This window comes from Nyctereutes procyonoides, unplaced genomic scaffold, assembly GCF_905146905.1.
Source record: "Nyctereutes procyonoides isolate TBG_1078 unplaced genomic scaffold, NYPRO_anot_genome, whole genome shotgun sequence".
Taxonomy (NCBI): domain Eukaryota; kingdom Metazoa; phylum Chordata; class Mammalia; order Carnivora; family Canidae; genus Nyctereutes; species Nyctereutes procyonoides.
Genome location: NW_026575049.1, coordinates 21,727,922 through 21,748,199, shown reverse-complemented (window position 1 = coordinate 21,748,199; position 20,278 = coordinate 21,727,922). Strand labels below are relative to the sequence as shown.

The 20,278-nt window shown below is 41.7% G+C and overlaps 1 long non-coding RNA gene across 3 annotated transcripts; it reads right to left on the bottom strand.

Annotated features, from left to right (window-relative positions):
* Nucleotides 1-1,885: 1,885 nt before the first annotated feature.
* On the bottom strand, nt 1,886-20,265 carry LOC129511930 (uncharacterized). Of its 3 annotated transcripts, XR_008664942.1 has the most exons (5): nt 19,892-20,265; nt 19,463-19,676; nt 16,822-16,976; nt 10,254-10,478; nt 1,886-2,129 (listed from the first exon to the last, which is right to left on the bottom strand). It is a non-coding gene; the product is annotated as an uncharacterized LOC129511930 (long non-coding RNA). The 3 variants fall into 3 exon arrangements; XR_008664940.1 differs by lacking the exon at nt 1,886-2,129 and having other exon boundaries at nt 10,122-10,478; XR_008664941.1 differs by lacking the exon at nt 1,886-2,129 and having other exon boundaries at nt 10,122-10,478; nt 20,080-20,265.
* Between the last annotated feature and the right edge of the window lie 13 nt (nt 20,266-20,278).

Genomic DNA, 20,278 nt, shown 5'->3' with positions numbered 1-20,278 from the left:
GGTGTAAGGGGGAGGCCAATCTCCGCCCAGCGGTGCTGGATGAAATTGTCTAGGCTGTGGTATGTTGGATTTCTCTTTTTCTTTTCTCCTTGACTATATAAGAGCTACTTCATTTTAACTGATGATGATTGTGCAACCAAGAAGACAAAAAGGAGAGAAAAGTGTCCCTTTTTCACTGGAGTAGTGTTTATGACTACAAGTGAAATAAGGCTTTTTTTTTTTTTTATCAACATGAAGGCAGTCTTGGCTTATGCAACCTCTTCTCTATTATGAATACTGACATCTTCACTTCACTAAATATAATATTTTCCAACAGGGAAAAAAAAGAGGATCTTATGTGTTTTCTACTTGCAAGTACCGGGAAGCCCAGAACACTGGCCAGGATGCTAAAGCACAATGCAATAAAAGCTACTGGACACTTCCTACTTCTCTAACGGGACTGCACTTCTCTCTACCAAAGAACCGTATCCTTTGGTGCCCCCACACTGCTTAGCATATGAGAAGTTCCTAAAAACACTTACTGAGCTGGATTGGATATTTTATTTTAAATTTTGCCTATGTGTTCTCATGACATAGATAATAGATACAGTTTGTTATTATTCAAATTACGTATTCTTTGGTGAATCCAAATACAAAGGATTTGGCTAAGAGCTAAGTTGTAGTTCTACATGGGCATGGGCTTGAGCTCAGTTCTTCCACTAACTAACTGGCTGTGGCACACCGTAATCTCTCTATAAAGGGATATAATTGGATTTTTCTGTTGAGAGATAATAAAGGTCCATCTGGAATTCCCTTTCCAGCTAAATGTCAGTGCAATGATGAGGGAGAGAAGAGGGTTTATTTTTTTTCTTAAGAGACTAAAAGAATACCACTATATAAAGATTTTCACTGAAAGAAATACTACAGGATTTATTTCAGAAAAAGAAATTTGGAAGAGAGAAATGTAAGAAAAACTGTTGAACAAAGTAATTGGTAACTATGTGGCAACTAAATCAGAGCTGACTATTTAAAAACAATAGCACAGGGCGCCTGGGTGGCTCAGTTGGTGAAGCATCTGCCTTAGGCTCAGGTCGTGATCCCAGAGTCCAGGAATGGAGTCCCACATTGCACTCTCTGCAGGGAGCCTGCTTCTCCCTCTGCCTATGTCTCTGCTTCTCTCTCTGTGCCTCTCATGAATGAATGAATGAATGAATAAATAAATAAATAAATACATAAATAAATAAATAAATAAATAAATAAATAAAATCTTTTAAAAAAAGATAGGAGGGATGTTTGGATTAAAGCATATTAAGGTTTTGATATTATTCAAGACTAAATGAGAGTAATTAATTTCAGATAAGTCAAAATGAATGTTAAATTTGGAGGGAGAATAAAACCTCAAACCTTTAAGATAAGGTGGAAGTAGAGGAAGGGATATAATGAAAACTCAATCAATCCAACCAAAGATAAGAATTTGGGTGGGGGGAGTTCCCTGGGTGATTCAGTCAATTAACTGTCTTCCTTGGGCTCAAGTCATGATCTTTGGGTCCTAGGATCAAGCCTTGAATCAGGCTTTCTGCTTGGTGGGGAGTCTGCTTCTCCCTATGCCTCTGTCCCTCCCCAACACCACTCATGTTCTCTCTCCCACTCTCTCCTTCAAATAAATATTTTTTAAAAAGAGCTTTTAAATCAAATAAATAAAAAAACATAAGAAGTACAAAGTACAAAGTAGGTCACACAAATGAACACATACATATCCATAGTTACCTTAACTGCACACAGAGTAAAGTTACCACTGGAAAGCAGAGATCACAGATGAGGTGGAAATAAGAAAAATGGACCTTAATGATATTTATGAGAAACACACCCAAACTGAAGCACCTGAAAGATTGAGACCAGAGGGAGGGAAAACGGTTTATTAGGCAAATATTACCCAAAAGAAAGCTGGTGTAGTTATTTTAGTATCAGGAAAAACTAAAAGGCAGAAAGTATCATTAGAGATAAGAGGCTAGGGCAGCCCTGGTGGTGCAGCGGTTTAGCGCTGTCTGCAGTGATCCTGGAGACCAGGGATCGAGTCCCACGTCGGGCTCCCTGCATGGAGTCTGCTTCTCTCTCTGTCTCTCTCTCTGTCTCTCTCTGAATAAATAAATCTTTAAAAAAAAAGAGAGAGAAATAAGAGGCTATAATAAAAGGAACATTTTTCTCACAAAGGTACATTTCTGAACCTCTTTTTAACCTAAGAACATAATCTCAAACATATAAACCCAAAATTGACAGAATTATAAGAAGAGATTGACAAATTCACAAAGTTGGAGAATACACCATCTTTCCAAGGACAGATTGAACATTTATGAATATTGATCATATACTAAGCTATAATGCAAGATTTAATAAATACAAAAAACCAATAATGACCAATTCCTGAACTCACTATCATAAAAATAGAAATCAGTAATGAAAAATAAGCAAAAAATTCTATACAGTTACTATTTTGTAAAAATAAACTCCAAATAATTCACAGGTCAAAGAAGAACTCAAACTATAATTCAGAACTGAGTAATAATATTTTTACACTTCCTTTCCACGATTACACTCTATCCCATCTTGACCAATGCTGTTAAAGACAAAACACCGACACTGACACACACACACACACACACACACACACTGTATATTGGAAATGAAAAAAACAAAACAGTCATTATCTGCAGAAGACTCCAATATTGAAAATCAGAGAGGATTGGGATCCCTGGGTGGCACAGCGGTTTAGCACCTGCCTTTGGCCCAGGGCACGATCCTGGAGACCCGGGATTGAATCCCACTTCGGGCTCCCGGTGCATGGAGCCTGCTTCTCCCTCTGCCTATGTCTCTGCGCCGCCCCCCCTCTCTGTGTGTGTGACTATCGTAAATAAATAAAAATTAAAAAAAAAAGAAAATCAAAGAGGATTAAGCACAGGCCATTGGTGGGAGAGAATTCGATACAATTGAAGAATACAAGATGAATATCCAAAAGTTAATTATTTGTCTATATGCCACAACAAATAGTTGGAAGCTAATTTTTAAAGAGGTACCATTTTACAATAGCTACAAAGTATTTCAGGTATCTAGGGGCAAATCAAACAAAAGATGTGTAAAATCATAAAATTTTTTTGAGTAACAAATGGATGAGAAAACTTGATACTTTAGAGATGGGAAATCTCCTCAAAGTAATATTAAATGATAGTATTAAATGCAATTTCACACAAAATCTCAGCAAGGCTTTTTGAAGAACTTTTACACTGATTCCAAAATGTAGTATAAGTGCAGAGGGCCAAGTATAACTAAGAAGGCTTTGAATAACGTAGGGAGACTTACTTTGCTAGTTATCAAGACTTACTAAGAAGTTATTATAATTAAGTTACTGGTACAGAGATAATATACTGTGAATCAGAACACAGAGAGCAGAAAAAGACTCATGAACATATGAAACACAATATGTATCAAGCTGGAATCACAAAAAGAAAAAGATTTTATAAATGAGGCTTGACACAGTTGGTACCTACAGCAGCTTGTACACAGTTGATGAAAGCTAGGGAGAGTAAAAAAGACCCTGTCTTCCAAATCCAAATGGTGGTAATCTGAGCTCTGGTCACTGCTGCTTCTAATCAGAGCTCTGGTCACTGCTGCTTCTAATCAGAGGTGCAGAAGTAGGCTGCCAATGCTGTTGCAACTCCATCTCCCTCAGGTTGAAGGGACTTCTGAGGATCTAAAGAGCAGTGCCACTTACTCCTCTCCCACCTTCTTCTTTTTACTCCATTTGAGAGCCAGACATTAAAGACTAGGACATTCAAAAACACTTGCATATAAGGAAAAAATTAGAAAATGATCCATGCATGCCCAGGGAAAGGTTTGAAAAAGACCTGAGAAGAACTTAAATTTACACCTCAGGTTAATAATCTTCAGCACAGAGACAGCCTCCAATTTAAAAAAATAACAAGGGGATCCCTGGGTGGCTCAGCGGTTTGGCGCCTGCCTTTGGGCCAGGGCACAATCCTGGACCCCGGAATCAAATACCGCGTTGGGCTCCCAGCATGGAGCCTGCTTATCCCTCTGCCTGTGTCTCTGCCTCTCTCTCTCTCTCTTTCTCTCATAAATAAATAAATAAATCTTAAAAAATAAAAATAACAAAATAACAAAAAACACCAAACCCTGGGAAAGAGGGAGAATCTGATTTCCAGCATTACCACATTATTGGATTCAAATGTCCAGTTTTCTTTCTTTCTTTTTTTAACATTTTATTTATTCATTCATGAGAGACACACAGAGAGAGGCAGAGACATAGGCAGAAGGAGAAGTAGGCTCCCTGCAGAGAGCCTGATGCGGGACTCGACCCTGGGACCCTGGGATCATGACCTGAGCCAAAGGCAGACACTCAACCACTGAGCCACTCAGATGTCCCAAATGTCCAATTTTCGACAGCAACAAAAACCACAAGATATGCAAAGAAGAGGAAAGTAGAACCCATTCAAAGGGAAAAAAACAAAACAGAAACTGTCCTGAAAAAGACCTGATAGTAGATCTACTAGACAAAGACTTTAAAACAATAGTCTTTAAGATGCTCAAAGAACTGAAGGAAGATTTGAAGAAACTCAAGAAAATAATGTAGGAACAAAATGGAAATATGAAAAAGGGAACAATAACCCTAGAAAGAAACCAAAAAGAAATTCTAGAACTGAAAAGTATGAAAATTGAAGTAGAAAATTCGTGGGGCATCTGGCTAGCTTAGTCAGAGGAGCATGCAACTCTTGATCTTGGGATTGTAAGTTCAAGCCCCATGTTGGGTGTAGAGATTACTTTAAATCTTTTTAAAAATCCATGAAATGAAAAATTCACTACAACAATCCAAAGACAGACTTGAACAAGCAGAATAAAGCATCCCTGAACTTGAAGCTAGGACAGTGGAAATGGTCAAATCTCAGAAACAGAAAGAAAAAAAGATTGAAAAAAATGAGAACATAATGGATCAGTAGGACACCATCAAAGAGTCCAACATACGTGTTGTGGGAGTCTCAAAATAGAAGAAAGGGGTAGAGAGCGTATTTGCAAAAATAGTGGCTGAACACTTCCTAAACCTAATGAAAGACATCAATATAAACATTCAAGAAGCTCAGTAAAGTCCAAGTAAGATGAATTCAAAGACACCCACAAAAAAAAAAAACAAAGACACCCACACCAACACAATATAATTCAACTTTTGAAAGATAAAGAGTAAATCTTACAAGTAACAAAAGAAGCAAATCATCATATACAAGGGATTCTCAATAAGATTATCAGCAGATTTATTATCATAAACTTTGGAGGTCATAAGACAGGGGCCCCATATATTCAAAATGCTAAAGGAAAAAAAAACACCTGTCAACCAGGAATCCTATATCCTTCAAAAGTGAGGGAGGAATTAAGACATTCCCAGATAAATAAAATTTGAGGGAGTTCATTACCACTAGACCTGTCCTGAAAGAAATGCTCAATAGAGTCCTGTGAGGTGAATCACAGGACACCAGACAGTAACTCAAAGCTGTATGGAGAAATAAAGATAAATACATGGGCAATTGTTTAAAAGCTAAGTATTATAGCAATGGTTTATAAATGCATTTTTTGTTTTCTTTATGATTTAAGAGACATAACATTTAAAGAATTATTAGTCTAAAAGCTAATATTATTGTAACTTTGGTTTATAACTCCAAATCTTTTCTACATAACTTAAGAAATGAATGCATTAACAAGAATTATTAGTTTATGTTTGGGCACATAATGCATAAAGATGTAATTTGGCGGACATCAACAACCAAAATGGGTGAGGACAGAGCCGTAAAGAAGCAAAGCTTTTGTATGTGATTGAAGTTAAGCTGGTATAAATTCAAATTAGAGTGTTATAACTTTAGGATGTCAAGTGTAATCTCCATAGTAACCACAAAGAAAATAGCCTTGGAATATATACACAAAAGGAAACGAGAAATCAATTTAAACATTTCACTACAAAAAATCAACTAAACACAAAAGAAGGCAGTGATGGAATCGAGCAATAAAAAAGCTATAAGATGTACAGAAAACAAATAGGAAAACGATCGAAGTCCTTCTTATCAGTAATTACTTTAACTGTAAATGAAATAAACACTCCAATCAAAAGACCAAGTTTGGCACAATGAGTAAAAATGTATGTGATCCAACTATATGCTGTCCACGAGAGATGCTTTAGATCCAAACACACAAATAGACTGAAAGTGAGAGGGTGGGAAAAGATATTCCATGCAAATAGTAACCAGAAGAAAACAGGGGTGGCTCTCCAAATATCAAAGAAAATAGATTTTAAATCAAAAAAGAATACAAAAGACAATGAAGGACATTATATATATATATATATATATATATATATATATATATATATATATATATATATATATTAAGGACATTATATATTAATAAAAGGTTCAAAACAAGATATAACAATTATAAACATTTATATACCTAAATATTTGTCCATTTGATCTAGGTTATATAATTTCTTAGTGTATAGTTATTCATAATACTCCTTAGAGCCCTTTTTAAAATTGTTTCAAGTCTGTTGTGATGTTTCCTCTTTCATTTCTGATTTAACAGTTTGAGTGTTCTCTTTTCTTCTTGGTCTGTGAAGCTAAACTTTTGTTAATTTTATCTTTTCAAAAAATTGATTTTTGGTTTTCTCATTATATTCTTTTCTCTATTTCATTTACTACCATTTTTTTTCAAGTTTCTTGGAGTAGAAATTTTGTTCATTGATTTGAGATCTTTCTAATATAAACTTTATTCTACACATGCCATTTGCTGCTTTCCTTAAGTTCTGGTATATTGTCTTCATTTTCTTTCATTTCTATTTCCTAGTTTCTCTGGGTTTCTTTGACTATTCATTATTTATGAGTGTGCTGTTTAAATCTCATATTTTTAAATTCCCCAAATTTCCTCCCTTTATTGATCTCTCATCTTGTTCCACTGGTTTGAGAACATACTCTGTATGATTTCAGTCATTTTAACTTTTGTAGGCTTTATGACCTAACATATGATCTATCCTGGATAATGTTCCATGTGCACTTGAGAAGACTGTGCATTCTGTTGTCATTGGGTGAAGTAGTCTAAAGATGCCAGGTAGGTCTAGCTGGCTTAGAGTGTTAAGTCATCTGTTTCCTTGGGCATCTACCAAGGTTTTCTGTTCATTATTGACAGTGGTATGTTGAAGTCTGCAGCTATTATTAAATCATCTGCTTCTCTCCTCAATTCTGTCACTTTTTGTTTCATGTACTTTGGTCTTTTTTTTTTTTTTATGGAAGGTTAGTTGATTTTTGGAGGTCCGTAGCCCACCATTCCAAAAGTGCTTCCATCCACTTGGAGCCTGGAAAATATGTGAGGTTTCCCACCAGAGACCTATATTGTTCTATAAATAGTTTTTAGGGTGCAGTATCAGGGTTCATGGTTCATAATGTACGATGATCTTATTCATTCTGTCTAGTCAGTTGTCACTTCACAGACCTATCTGGTACCACTTGAGGGTTATGATCAAAGTTGTAGATAAAAACTAGCATACTGACCCCTAATGCCCTCTTCAGTTTTCTCTTGTGAAAGTGATATGCCCATCACCTCCAACATCCTCAAACTTTACACTATATTTCAATGAGATTGTACATTTCATCTGAAAATCATAATCACCAAACTACAGCACTGTCAAGATTTTATCTCCAGCTAGAATCTGTGTAGATTGCAACTCAGATTAATTCTCTATCCTAGGGACGCCTGGTTCAGTGATTGAGGTCTGCCTTTGGCTCAGGGCGTGATCCCAGAGTCCCAGGATCAAGTCCCACAATGGGCTTCCTGTATGGAGCCTGCTTCTCCCTCTGCTTGTGTCTCTGCCTCTCTCTCTCTGTCTCTCTCATGAATAAATAAAATATTTTTTTAAAAAACCAAACAAACCTCTCTATTCCCAGATTCCCTAACTTCTCAGGACATAGCTTTATGTATCATAGATTATTTTAGCTTCTTAACTGCTCGATTCTCCATTACTCCTTTCTCACACTGTTGGTTTCTACTATAAGAAAACTCAAAGCGAAATGCTAAATCACAATTTCAGTAGTCTCCATAATGGGGAATTTTACCCAATACCTTCTCCACCTTTAGTCTCTGTCTTCATAACATGCTCTGAGATGTTTTTTCTATATGAAGTCTATCCAACAGTAAATATTAAATATTTATTTTGCATTTGGTGGTTTATGACAATGTGAGTTTTGCTGGCAAAAAGAGTCTCAAAACAATTATGGAAATCACTAGGCTAAATCATAGATTAAGTGGCTTACTGGGTGCTATTATGGATATCTGAGATACAACATGTTCTTCTGGAAAAGATTCCAATTACAGTGATTATAGTATTCTTGCCTAATACAGCTCCGTGCAAATACTCTGTACATGTGATTATGTGTGTGTGTGTGTGTGTGTATATATATATATATATATATATATAATCCCAGGTTACCTTATCCTATGTGCTCATGGTTTTCAATATCCTGTATCTACTTTTTATTCAAAATATTCTTTTTATTCAAATAGAATTGTCTATAGCTCATGTCTAGACAGAGACTAACCAGTGTTTGCTAACACCACTTTGAACCTTTTCCCCCAAAATCAATGTAAGCCCCGATTGACCACATATTATAGACTGAATTGTGCCCTGAGCCCCAAATTCATTATGTTGAAGCCGTAATCCTCAAAGTCAGTGTTTAGAGATAGTGCCTTATAAGAAATTAGGCTGGATGAGATCGTAAGGGTGGGGCCCTGATATAATGGGATGAGTATCTTATCAGAAGAGACAAGAAAGACATCTCTTTCCCTTTTCTCTTGCTCTCTCTCCCTCAGCAAACACTACCGACAGAGGAAAGATCATGAGGACTCAGTGAGAAGGCAGCTCTCTACTGGCCAGGAACAGACCCTGCTAGAGCTCAATCTGGGACTTTCCACCTCCAAAACAGTGAGAAAATAAATGTCTGTTGTTGAAGCCACCTTGCCTGTTTTGTTATGGCAGCCTGAGCAGACTTCTATATACCATGTTTATCTCTGGAGAGAGGCAGATGGATCCGACAAAGCCCTATGATTCAGAAGCATGTCATCTACCAAGAAGGGACATCTCATGAGAATACAACGTGATCAGTGCTTCTAACTCGCCTGGGAATTCTGAAAGGGCCCACAAAGCACACATTTTTAAAAAAGATTTTATTTATTTCAGAGAGAGAGAGCGCGCACAAGCAAGAGGAGGGGGATAGGGAGAAGCAGAATTCCTGTTGAGCAGAGATTCCCAATGGGAGGCTCAATCTCAGGACCCCGGGATCATGACCTGAGCCGAAGGCAGACACTTTAACTCCCTGAGCCACCCAGGCGCCCTGACAAACCACACATTTGAGCAAGGTTTTCTTTTTCTTTTTCTTTTTTTTTAAGATTTATTTATTTATTTATGATAGAGAGAGAGAGAGATAGAGACACTCAGGCAGAAGAAGCAGGCTCCACGCCTGGAGCCTGATGCGGGACTCGATCCCGGGACCCCAGGATCTCGCCCTGGGCCAAAGGCAGGTGCCAAACCGCTGAGCCACCCAGGTATCCCCTTGAGCAAGGTTTTCAACGATGTCTGGCCAGGAGAAGAAATAGCAACCCAGGAAGAGAGAACCCCCATCAAGGGCTGACATTATTTATTTATTTATTTAAGATTTTATTTATTTATTCATGAGAGAGAGAGAGAGAGAGAGAGAGGCAGAGACACAGGCAGAGTGAGAAGCAGGCTCCATGCAGGGAGCCCAACGTGGGAGTCGATCCCGGGTCTCCAGGATCACGCCCTGGGCTGAAGCAGCGCTGAACCGCTGAGCCACTCGGGCTGAAGGGCTGACATTTTAAAAGGCAGCTGTAGCTGAACACTGAGAGGCTAGACGGTATGACATGACAGGGCGCATTGGGAGAGGAGACTGAACAGATGCACTGGGGACAAGACGTGAACTTCCCCGATCGGCAAAACCCAAGAACTTACCTTTCAATGTGAGAAGACACCAATCAACATATTCATTTACTAGAGCTCTCAGAACAAAATACTACAGACTGGATATCTTAGCAACAGAAATTTATTTTCTCACTCTGGAGGTAAGAAATCTGAAATCAAGGTGTCAGAAAGATTAGTTTCCTCTGAGGCCTCTCCCCGTGGCTTGTAGATGGCTGCCTTCTCCCTGTATCCTCACCTGGTTGTCCTGCTTCACACACACCTGTGTCCACTTCCTTCTTGTAAAGATGACATTCATACTGGATTAGGGCCCACTCTAATGACCTCGTTTTTTGTTTTGTTTTTTTAATGACTTCGTTTTAATTGCTTCTTTAAAGACGCTATATCCAAATGTAGCCACATCTTGAGTTGTGGAGGTTACTAATTCGATGTTTGAGTAGAGCGGGGAGAGGAACACATCAGCCTAGAACAAGCAAGACACAGTAAGTAAACACAGGTGGAACACAAGTGAGTCTAGGACATTGCCTGCTGGAGGACTGATTCGTTTTACGCCATTTGTTCACTTTCCCCCCAGTGGACTCCCAGGTTTTGAAAGATTTCATCTGCTGAACTACCCCTATTAACTTATAAATTCTTCACTTATAAAAACCAAAGACAGTGTGCCAGTCAGATCTCATCAGCAAGCAACATCTGGAACTACCATACTGAGTCTATAACCAGGAAGGAAATTTGGCATTTACGTTAACCTATGAAGACTTGTGTGGGGTGTGCGTTTGTGGTTAGAGGTAGACTTTCTGGAGTAGAGCAAGTGCTGAAGTATGCGCTCCTACACACAGAGACGCCCTGGGTATGTCTCTGTTGTAGCACTTGGCATATCATATTGCAATTCTGTGGCTATGTGACTGCATCCCCATCAACAGGGACCTGCCTCACTCATTTCCACAACCCCAGCAATGTCCCTGATTGTCTTAAGTGGATTAAACCCAGTATCACATCTTTAAGACCTCTGGAGGGCACAAGACCACAAGTTGGAAAGAACTGGTCTAGGATCTTAAGTGTACACAGGAAGACTATTCATATGTTCATATCCTCCCCACAACATACACACTCTCACTTTAAATGCCAACACACAGTGGATGAAGATGCCACGGAGTATGTCACTGACAGTGCCCTGGGATTCTGAGCAGGAGCCGATCCAAAGCTGGGGCACTCAGGAAGCGCCTGGGTGGCTCAGCTGGTTGGGTGTCTGACTCTTGATTTCAACTCAGGTCATGATCTCAGGGTTGTGGGATCGAGCTGGAAGCCCTGCATTGGGTTCCATGCTCAGTAGGAGTCTGCTTGAGATCCTCTGTCTCCTTCTCCCTCCACTCCCCATGCATGCTCTTTCTAATATATATATGTTTTTTTAAAATATATATATTAAAGCTGGGGCACTCAAAAGACAGAAGGTGAGATGGGCTTTGACAGATAAAGAGGAGTTTGGAATAAGCAAAGAAGGGGGGACACATTCAAGTGAGGAAATAAGAGAAAATTCAGAGATGGAAAGGTATATAGTTTTCAGCAGGTAAAGTTTTTAAATCAATGCTTGATACACAGAGAAAATGTACAAATCATAAGGACACAGCTAAAAGAATTATCAGAAAGAAAATATATCTACATAACCCCCCCTTGAGATCATGAAATAGCACATTATTCCCTGTATCTCCTTGTGTATTTTTGAATATTAATCCATAAGATGTATTAGAAACACAGACACAAATGAGAAAGAAACAAATACCAGTAGGGGGACACATTCTGTCTCCTGGGTCCATCCTAGTAGGTTGAACAATGGCCACCCAAAGATAGCAAGTCTTAATCCCAGGAATTTGTTAATGTTACTTTATTTGGAAAAGAGGACACAGACACATCTTTTCAGGCCGCCATTCAACCTACGACAGCACTGAGATATATTAGTGTCATTCTGTCACCAAAATCATCTTTGGGCAAGTTACTAACAGAAGTTTACACCTGCTAAGTTGAGGGCCAAATCTCGGGATGCTGGTGGTACCCTTCTGCTCTGATGTCAAAATGTTGGGGTTTGGGAACAAACAGTCAAGAAAGAATTCTTGAGATGGCTTTGGGGCAAAAAGGTGGCTTTATTAAAGCACCAGGACAGGACCCATGGGCAGAAAGAGCTGTACCGGGGTCGGGAGGAGTGGCTCATTATATGCTTCCAAGTTGGGAGGGGGTTAGGGATAGCCTAAGTCTCTGAGGAATTTTAGAAGCAAGGTTTCCAGGACTTTGACAGGCTAGCTGTTAGGAAAAGGTCATTTATTACCATCTAATAAAACCTGAGTCATGAGAGCCTTCAGATGTGTATCGGTGGGTCATATGCTTGGAGGATGATTGCTAACATATACAATAAAACCCAAGGAATGGGATCCTTCAGTGATGCTTGGAGGATGATTGCCAACACGTATCTTGGGAGGTAGAAATAAAGGACATTTCCAAAGGAATTTTTATATGTTAAAGTAGATTCACAGGATCCTGGGGGTTGGGCTGAGATTGCCTCTTGCCCTTAGCAAAGTATTAACATCGAGGCAGCGTTTTTTTTTTTTTTTTAAGATTTTATTTATTTATTCATGAGACAGAGAGAGAGAGAGAGAGAGAGAGAGAGAGAGGCAGAGACACAGGCAGAGGGAGAAGCAGGCTCCATGCAGGGAGCCTATCGTGGGACTCGATCCTGGATCTTCAGGATCAGGCCCTGGGCTGAAGGTGGCACTAAACCACTGAGCCACCCAGGCTGCCCAAGGCAGCAGAGTTTCTACAGGAAGGTCACTCTGCCTGTTTCAAAAACTTGTCAATGGGCTGTAGGGAGTTAAGGAAGTTTAATTCTGGAACATCTGGGCGGCTCAGAGGTTGAGCATCTGCCTTTGGCCCAGAGTGTGACCCCTGGATTCTAGATAGAGTCCCACATCGGGCTTCCTGCGGAGAGCCTGCTTCTCCCTCTGCCTATGTCTCTACCTCTCTGTTTCTCATGAATAAATAAAACCTTAAAAAAAAAGGAAGTTTAATTCTTTTGTTTTTTTCTCCACATCATGAACTGTCTCCCACAATGATCCATCCCTGTCATCTCTTTCAATCAAAATATTTCCATTTTACAGGTAAATAAACTGAGCTTCAAAAGATGTGAGTACAGCTGCAGGTCACACATGGTGAGGCCAGACTGGAATTCAGACTCTGGTGTGATCATGAATTATACCCTCTCAGCTCTGACTTCCTTTCACTTCCTCCAGGATATGACAAAGTCCCTCACTTCAAAGCCGTAGGACTAGGACAGATAGTAAACACACAAGGAGGCTTGCCTAGAATCTGAAAAAAAATTTTATATCCTCAAAAAAAAAATTTTATATCCTCTTGAGTTTTTTCTTTGCCCTTACAGCCCCGAGTCCCTGGGCCTTCACTTAGATAGCAGGGCTGTCCCTTTGCCCTTATAGTCATACCCTCTAAGTTGGCCACACTGTGTCTGTGTGCTACTTCAGAGAGTGCTTCCCAGAACTGCCAATGAGAACAAACTTTTATGGAGTTTTTATTTGCCAGGCTCTAGTCTCAGCACTTCAGTCATGTAACTTCAATTTAATCCTGACAACCCCATTAGATAAATTACCACTATTATCTGGAAATGAGGAAAGAGGCATAGAAATTAAATATCTTGCTCAAGGCTACAAAGCTAGGAAATGAAAGCTGCTATTGAAAAGTAGGCAGCCTGTCTTCAGAGCCCTGCGTTCTTAACCTCTGCCCTCTATGCTGCCTCTCCTTGTGCCACCTCAGAGTAGGAAAATACCACCTACGTTGTTTTAAACGTTATACTCCAAGTAATGCAACCTAAGATCACAGGCAGTTACACTGTGAATGGGCATTTGCACTTTGCTAGAGTCCCCAAAAGCCACAGACCTGGAGAAAGAAGTATGTGGCAGGGGTGGCAGGGAAGGGGTGGATAGGCAGAAAGGAGGCTAAGAATATGAGAGGTCCAGACACAAAAGCAAATGAAGGATCAAAGGGTAAAGCGGCAAGCAGGGACCAGGTGCAGGAAGATTGTGGGCTGCGTTAGGACAAATCTCACAAACACCACATTTGCATTACAGCACTAGTAAGAGTCCTCAAAGGCAGGTCAGACACTCCTCCGCAGCACCTAGAAAAGTACCTGCATGCAGTAAACCTTTTAGACATGGAAGATAATGGAAGAACCGTTGGGTCTTTCCAAAGATTTAGGGGATCTGCTCTTGTGCCGTCTCTCCAGCTTCATCTCAAAGACCCATACACCTTAATCACGTCACCATCTTATTGGCAGCCCTGCCCCCCTTTCCATTTACACAAAATCCACTGTGGCCACTCAGCTTCAATGCTGTGAAGGTGTCCTTTATGGCTTCTGCCCACAAGGACCTCTGGCTTTGGAACCCAAGACAATTTCTGCCTCTGCCCCCATTGGGCCCTGACATCTCCTGATGGTTTTTCTTCCATGATTTAAATCTTGTCAGCTAATTTCATTCCCAGAAAAATGATACGATATGCTACTTCACATTATTCACAGTATTTTGAGTTTTTTTTTTAAAAAAGATTTCATTAAAAGAGATTTTATTTTATTTATTCATGAGAGAGAGAGAGAGACAGAGAGGCAGAGACACAGGCAGGAGAAGCAGCCTCCATGCCAAGGAGCCCAATGCGGGACCTGATCCCGAATTCCGGGATCACACCGAGCCAAATGCAGACACTCTACCACTGAGCCACCCAGGCACCCTGAGCAGTTTTTTAAACATACTATGTGCTGTTTTTCTCAGTGACTGTAGAGTCTCAAGAGAAAAGAAGTAACAGCTCTAGAAAATTCAGTTTATTTTAATCCTTTTGTACTGATGTCTGGAACACGAAAAATACAAAAACACAAGATGTGAAATGCTGGGAGTGCCTAATGCAGTGGAACCTCCAGGCCAAAATATGTCAGGCACTGCTCAGTGTTGAAAGAACCCAGCTAAATCTCAGTTTAATAATTAATTTTTTTGTTACGAAGCCAAATGTGTTGATATTGAGGAAAGTCTAGTCTAGAACCCGTAAAGGAGAATAATAGGGAGTCCCTGACCCTCGGGCATTTCAAAAGCCTACTGGAAATCATAAATCTAACAATAAAACTACTCCAGCTAAAACATCACAGTTCTTCACTTTTAGCGGAATTTTAAGAACTTGGTGCAATTATTTTAGTTATGGTGTAGAAGCCAAAACGTCTGAATGTTATGTTTTTGATTAGTAAAGGGAAACTGAATTATCATTTCATAGGTAAAATCTTTTAAAACATGAATCCCATTAGAAAAAAATAATTTACAACCTTTCAGTGTTTGTGGTGGGGAGGAGCAAAAGCTTCAAGGAACTTAGGAACAGGAGTTACTGTCTTTTTTTTTTTTTTTAAGATTTTATTTATTTGACAGAGAGAGAGAACACAGTAGGCAGAGTGGCAGGCAGAGGGAGAGGGAGAAACAGGCTCCCCTCTGAGCAGACACAGGACTCAACCCCAGGATCCTAGGATCATGACAGGAAGAGGGCAGACTCTTAACAGACTGAGCCACCCAGGCACCCAGGTGTTCCGGTCTTAATTAACAACAGTCCATTTATTAAGCCCTGACTATGTGCTCTATGAGCATGCTCTCATTTAATCCTTACAACCTAATGAAGGTACTATTTTTACCTTCAATTTATTTTTATGTTTTTAAAGATTTTATTTATTTATTCATGAGAGACACAGAGAGAAACAGAGAGGCAGAGACACAGGCAGATGGAGAAGCAGGCTCCATGCAGGGAGCCTGACATGGGATCCTGGTCCCCAGGATCACGCCCCCGGCTGAAGGTGGCGCTAAACCACTGAGCCACCCAGGCTGCCCTTTACCTTCAATTCATAGATGAAACTGAGCTCAAAGAGTTCAACGGCTTGTCCAAAGCCATCCAGCTAGCAAGTGACATGTTCAAGAACCAAACTCCAGGCACTTGGTTCCAGAGCTTATGTTCTTCATCACCGTACTGGATCATTCATTCATCCCCTTTCCTCTCTCAGGTCGGATAACCCCTGTCTTCCCAATAACTAAAGGAGGAAGACTTTCCACGAGGTTCAAGCTGAGGCATGAAGCAGAATGTGAGAAAACAAGACTCCTGGGTGGTACTTGTAGACACATCATACCCTGGATTTCAGATCTGACTAGTCTGGGGAAACGTGTATCTTCTAAGAACTCTTGAGTTTTGAGGCACAACTATGTGAAAATTCCATGCTCTGTGGCCTGGTGATAATGACCCCAAATTCCTCATTCTGCTGCCTTCGGTACCTACCTCCTCTTGACCATGGCTGTCATTTTATCAATACTCAAAGCCATCCTCATGGAGAATGGGAGAATGGGATGAGAAGAGAAGCAGGTGATTCTTTTCAGCACTGCCTGCTATCTACCCTTTTGTTTCAACCTTTTTTTCCTTTTTCTTTAGATAAAAGATACTTTCGGATAGTGCACACATTCTCTTCAACAAATGACCCAAAATAAGGCGGAAAGCCCAGGTGCATTTCTAGACTTTTAAAGAGGTCACTCCAGATCCCAAGGAGGTGGTGGCTTCTGTAAGTTGGGATCTCTGGCAGTCCTATTCCATGCCTGCAGCCCCACTTCTGGGCTGATGGGTAGAACCTGTCCTGTTTCAATTCCTTAACGTTAGGAGCAAGCAGTCCTGTAGGCTTCCCGTTGTCCCATGCCCCCTGGTAAGTCCTAATAAAGAATGATGCCAATCTCAAAGTTGAAGCCTACCTGAACCAAAGGCCAGGACACAGCTGGAACTCGACAGATTTTATCTTGCAATTTACTTCACCAGGTTCAACGAGGCTTGAACTATCCAAGAAATTTATGACTAGATCACAGCAGCAAAGCTGACCCAATGGTGGTTCCGGTCAGTTGGCGGAACTCTAGCAGGAAAAAGGCAAGATTATGTTGCCATGATCTCATCTTGAAATTGGTAAAGTAGGTAAACCAGTAAGTATGTCTGAGTATTTATTTACCGAACATAAAGGAGAAAATGATCCAGCTTGGGCAACCATAAAAGTACTCAGAGGTTAAGCAAAGTGAAAGGGATTTTTGAAAGGCAGAGTTCAGAAATACTGTCTCACATCTTTGGAGAACCATTTCGTAAATTTTATAAGGAGCGTCACTAAACACGTAGGCAACTTCAATGGAGGTAGGGAGCTCCGCACACAAACTGCCTGAGTTATAGCCAGTTTAAAGCGGTCATTTCCATAAGCACTGAATTCCACCACATAACATGCAATTCAACTAAAGTGCTACTGTACACATCTTTTATTTGCATTAGAAAGGCATCAATCACCTCATGCTACAATATGTAATTAAGGAGTAAATGTACTACTTCGCTTAGCCTCACAAGACAAATATTGTATTACTGTAGGAAATTTTGTATTACTAAAGTAATACAATGATAAATACAGTTGACCCTTGAACAACCCGGGAGTTAGGGTCACCAACACTGCCCCTCCCCAGCAGTCAAAAATCCAAGTATAACTTTTGACTCCCCCAAAACTTATCTACTTGTAGCCTACTGTTAATTGGAAGGCTTACGGAAAACATCAAGTCAATTAAAACGTATCCTGTATGTGATATGCATCGTACACTGTACTCTTACAATAAAGTGAGCCAGAGAAAAGAAAATGTCAAGAAAAATACAATACTATATTTATTGGAAAAAACCTCACACGGTTCAAGTCTGTGTTGTTCAAGGGTCAACTGTATATATGTGAAAGGCTACCACTACTTACCTAAGCTATCTGTGTCCCTTATGTGGTTAACAACCTACATTTTATAAAGCAAGTTATCTAGTACTTATACTTTGGTGTTTTAAAAATTGTTCAATTTATAAGAAGGCACTAAAAAACATACTGGAATGAATGAGTTTCACACAGGCAGAACCAAATATAGAAATTCACAAGCTATTGATCAGGAGGGAGCTCAGGAAAAGTCTGGGATAATATTTTTCTCAATGGAGAAGACGGGTTCATTCACTGGTAAGGAGCTGGGCGCCTGTAATGTACTAAGGATGATGAAGCAGAGGTGAGACTGGGGGCTGGGAGGTACACAGGCAGGTAGGTGGCTGGAAAGGTTTAAGTGATGAGAGTTCGTTTATTTGTTTATTTATTTAAGATTTTATTTATTTATTCATGATAGAGAGAGGCAGAAACACAGGCAGAGAGGGAGAAGCAGGCTCCATGCAAGGAGCCTGAAGCGGGACTCGATCCCAGGATTGCGCCCTGGGCGGAAGGCAGATGCTAAACCGCTGAGCCACCCAGGGATCCCATGATGAGAGTTTATTATTATTTTTTTAATTTTATTATTTATTCATGAGGATACACAGAGAGGAGACAGAGAGGCAGAGAGGCACAGGCAGAGGGAGAAGCAGGCTCCATGCAGGGAGCCAGCCGTGGGACTCCACCTAGGGTCTCCAGGGTCACACCCTGGGATGAAGGCAGGCACTAAACCACTGAGCCACCTGGGCTGCCCCTGTGATGAGAGTTTAGAACAGTCACTGTGAGGTATGGGAAAGCTGACCTGGGACAGAAGGAAGAGACCAGAGACCACGTGTTACTGGGCACCAAACAAATGTAGAGCCTCCCACCCCCTAACAGCAGGCATTCAGTGGTTGTGGAAAGGGACCCTGGGCTGAAACTGAGACCTAGGCCCTGGCACTAACCAGACGGATGCTCTGGCAAGTCATGCACAATCCAGAGGGAGCTCTACTCCAAATTCTCTTTTTACTGGTAAAAACAAAAACACTAAAGAGCACGCCACTAAAGATCGTGCAAGAGGGGATCCCTGGGTGGCTCAGAGGTTTAGCGCCTGCCTTCGGCCCAGGGCCTGATCCTGGAGTCCTGGGATCGAGTCCCACATCAGGCTCCCTGCATGGAGCCTGCTTCTCCCCTCTGCCTGTGTCTCTGCCTCTCTCTCTCTCTGTGTTTCATGAATAAATAAATAAAATCTTTTTTTTTTTTTTTTTTTTTTTTTAATTTATTTATTTATGATAGTCACAGAGAGAGAGAGAGAGGCAGAGACACAGGCAGAGGGAGAAGCAGGCTCCATGCACCGGGAACCCGATATGGGATTCGATCCCGGGTCTCCAGGATCGCGCCCTGAGCCAAAGGCAGGCGCCAAACCGCTGCGCCACCCAGGGATCCCATGAATAAATAAATAAAATCTTAAGAAAAAAAAAGATCGTGCAAGAACACACGGTTACTAGTCACACACACAGTTGGCATGATTCCGTCCAATCCACAGAGACTATGGGAAAGACAAACATCTAATACAGTTCCCTGGCTATTTCTTTTTCCTTTCTAGCCTCAGGAAGAGCAAAAAACAAACGAAAAAAATCCAAACATCTGGCCACATCTACCTTCTGGATTCTTGTCTTGGTGTGAAGTCACCATCACAACAGGCAATAAATCTGGCTTTATTTTTAAACGTCCAGCGCGAGCGCCACCTGCTTTTAACCCTTAACGTGTGCAATCCAGCAGGATAAGGGGTCGTGGACACACCGATCCAAGGGTGGGCGTTTCCGGGCAGAGCTCCTGACACGGGAGATGGTAGTGGGCAAGCTGGTTTTCTACCTGCAAGGATGCACAGACCTTGAGAAGTTCCGACCCTAAACATCACCCCCTGCACCCCCTCCGAGGCAGGCGTCCCAACTAGCTCCCGATGGCCCGGGGCAGGTGCACGCCCCGCGTCACCCCGCGTGCCCCGCACGTGCGGAGACGCGCCCCAGTGTTCCCGCGAGAGCACGAGGCCCAGGGCGTTAGTTCTCGGGGGCGGCGCGCGGGCGGACCTGCGGGTGGGTGCTGCGCTGGGGCGCGACCCCCGCCCACGGGGCGCCCACGGCGGGTGCAAGCGCACGCGGGCGGGCCGGGGGTCCGTGTCTCCTGCTCCGCGGCCGGGGCCGGTCCTCCGGCGTCGGCGGGCAGGCGAGCCGCGGGGAAACACGGTGGCGGCGCCGAGCGCCCCGAGGTCACTCACGTTTCCCGGCCGCCGCCTGTCTCTCTGCTCAGCACCGCACCGCGAACGCCCCGAGCCCCGGCCGCGCTCCCGTGCCGCCCCGAGCGCGGGTGCCCCTACACCCGCCAGGCCCGGCCGTAGCTAGACGCGGGGCGCCGCCGACACGTGACCACCGCACGTAGCCTCCCGCCGCGGGCGCCGGCTCCCCCGGCGGGGGCGG